We start from the raw sequence: 3262 nt of genomic DNA on the forward strand, positions 1-3262 counted from the left end.
CGTGGAAGGTGTAGACTTGAATTCATGTGTTGGCTACTTCTAAGGCAAAGATGAAAATGTTCTCTTTACTGAATTTCCTACCATGATGATAAATTAATAGCAAACTCTGATTATGCACATTTATCTCCAGGGAGCGCTAGGCACCATGCTGACATAATCTTCACAACATTCTGGGAAGTGGAGATGATGAGTGATTTAAACACCATCTTCCGGAAGATGAAGGGTTGTCATCAGGAGAGTAACCAGATATTTCCATCATAACCAAAGCTGGATAGGTAACAGGCCTAAGCTGCAGGAAATACTTGGGTTAAACCCCTGGAGATACATCTTGAAGTTTTCATTCAGGCAGAACTTCATTTTTTTTAAATTTTTATGTATGTATTTAATTTTTAGCCGGAGTCTGGCTCTGTCGCCCAGGCTGGAGTGCAACGGTGCAATCTTGGCTCACTGTAACCTCTGCCTCCTGGGTTCAAGTGATTTTCCTGCCTCAGCCTCCTGAGTAGCTGGGATTACAGGCATGCACCACCATGCCTGGCTAATTTTTGTATTTTTAGTAGAGACGGGGTTTCACCATATTGGCCAGGCTGGTCTCGAACTCCTGACCTCAAGTGATCCACTGGCCTCGGCCTCCCGAAGTAGAGAACTTCATTTTAAAGTACTGAAATATGTGGCTATTACTTATAGTTTTTCAATGGCAAATTGAAAAAATGTATTTCTTTACATTATCTATGCAGCTTGGCGTAACACCTGTGTGATTCCTTCGAGTAGGTCTTTCCCCTAAAACTACTCTAGCTAATTTTCATGCTGGGCTATTTGGCAGTTTTCCAGAAGCATTCTGAAAAGGCTCAGAATGCGCAGGTTATCCCATGGTTGACTGAACTTTAAGCAACTAAGCCAGACTCAGCCTGAAGGTTAACAGAATGGAACAGTTTAGTTACCTGGGCACGTGAAGGGTGTCAATGAATGAAGGGCTTAGCACAAGTGCATATACCATTGGGGCAGTCATAGACCTTCAAAACCTCACACTACTGGGAGGATGACCTATATTGCCACCACCTCTTCGAGCAGCTCACAACGACTGTCACTTTTTTTCCCCCTGCTCCGTAGTTGCTATGGTGACATGAAAAGCATGGCTGCCAGCAGGAGCAAATGGGGATGTGGAAGTTGGTCTAAGCCACAAGCACCAACAAAATCCCCAATTCCTCCCCTCTCCCACTAGAACCCAGCAGAAGGCTGATGGGAGAGGCATAACCCAGTGGGGGAAGAAACACCATTTCTGATGACTGATTTGTTTTTCGCAGGTGAGTATTTAGGACAATGCTTCTCAGACTTTAATTTGCCTATACATCACCTGGACACCATCCTGTTAAAACACAGATTTTGATTCAATCAATCAGTCTGGAGAGGAATCTGAGATTCTGCATTTCTAACAAGCCCCCAGTGCTGCTATGGCTGTCCAGCCACGGGTTTGAGTAGCAAAGTCTTTAGGATTTGTTCCATGTATCAGAGCCCCCAAATTATGGCTTAAACAGGACAGAGATTTATTTCTCCTTTATATGACCCTGTTTCTTGAAGTCACCAGGGGCCCAGACTTTTATTGTGCTCCTGTGCCACATCTGATTTGTTGCCCTGATCTGCACAATCTAAATTGGGCTTATTTCTGGATGTGCAATTTCAGCAGCAGGAATGGGGAAGGATATGCCCTTCCTTTAAGGTCCTAATCCAGAAATCCCACATTCCACTTCCATTCCCACTCCTTTGGCTAGAATTTAACTAAATTCTAGCCCCATGGCACATCTAGCCCCAAGGAAGGCTGGAAAATAGTTTTCATTTTTTTTGAGACAAGGTCTTACTCTGTCACCCAGGCTGCAGTGCAGTGGCCCCATCTCTGCTCACTGAAACCTCTACCTCCTGGGCTCAAGTGATCCTCCTGCCTCAGCCTCCTGAGTAGCTGGGACTACAGGCATGCACCACTGTGCCAGCTAATTTTTGTTATTTTTGGTAGGGACAGGGTTTTGCCATGTTGGCTAGGCTGGTCTCGAATTCCTGGCCTCAAGCAATCCACTCGCCTTGGCCCCGTGAAGTGCTGGGATTACAGGTGTGAGCTACCACGCCTGGCCTGTTTTGTTTTCTAAAAAGAATCAGGGTCTTGCTATGTTGCCCAAGCCGGACTGGAACACCTGGGCTCAAGTGATCTTCCTGCTTCAGTCTTCACAGTTGCTGGGACTACAGGCATGTACCACTACCTGGCTTTTAAAAATACACATTTTATTGTGTTCCAGGTGTCCACTGAAAATTCTATTACCAAGGAAGGAGAGAATGCATATTAGGGAAGGCCAACAGTCTCTGGGGATAAAAGTAACAATAGTATTATTGTGTACTTACAATCTGCCAGGCACAGTGCCTCAAATGAATCGCCTCATTCAATTGTCACACACAATAAAACCCATTTGGTAGGCATTATGACTATTCCCATTTACAGTGAAGAAACTGAGGCTTAGGTAAGTAGCTTCCGCACAGTCACACAGCTGGGGCCAAGGCAGGATTCAAATCCAGGCACTCTCACTCCAGAGCCTGGAATCTTAGCAGTGAAGGAAGGACAGCTTACAGTGGCAGCAGGTGGGGCTGGGGAAGTTTCTACCATCAGGGGTCCCACAGCAGTAGGAGGGGGGTGGATGAGACTATGGGATGAAACTTTTCAGGATTAACCCTCAGCAAATAATCCCATGAATTTCCACAAGAAAGGTGACGCTTACCTGGAACAGTTTATACATTTTATGTCCAGAGACACAAGGATGAAGAATAGACATCTGCTATTGGCTTTGTGAGTGAAGGGACTTATTTCCATGATTTCAGCTGTGACTGTCACCCCAGGATAGGCTAGGCCAGGCTTGAGAGGCAGATGGTTCCTGGCCTACCGCCCTTCTGCCCCCTTGGCTTCAGCCTTCCCTGTGCCCCAGTGGATACCGCCTTGAATACCCGGAGCCTTTGCTTTAAGAGAGCCGCAGCTGGCCAGGATCAGAGGGGGCCACTTCTTCGTGATGCAGTCACAAGTTAGAGGACTTTTGAAAACTGGTTCAGGGGTTTGCTCTTTTTTCCCCCTTCTTTTTTTCATGAAAGGAGCTTTTTGTTAGTACAGCCTTTGTTTGGGGATTCAGTTGATAAAGGGACCATTTTATTGGAATGAATTACTGACGCAAGTGCTGCCAGAAATCTTAGTGAGAGGACAGCACTCTGGCTTTTATTCAACAAGGTGAATGGA

Source organism: Pongo pygmaeus, chromosome 1 (genome assembly GCF_028885625.2).
Source record: "Pongo pygmaeus isolate AG05252 chromosome 1, NHGRI_mPonPyg2-v2.0_pri, whole genome shotgun sequence".
Lineage (NCBI taxonomy): Eukaryota > Metazoa > Chordata > Mammalia > Primates > Hominidae > Pongo > Pongo pygmaeus.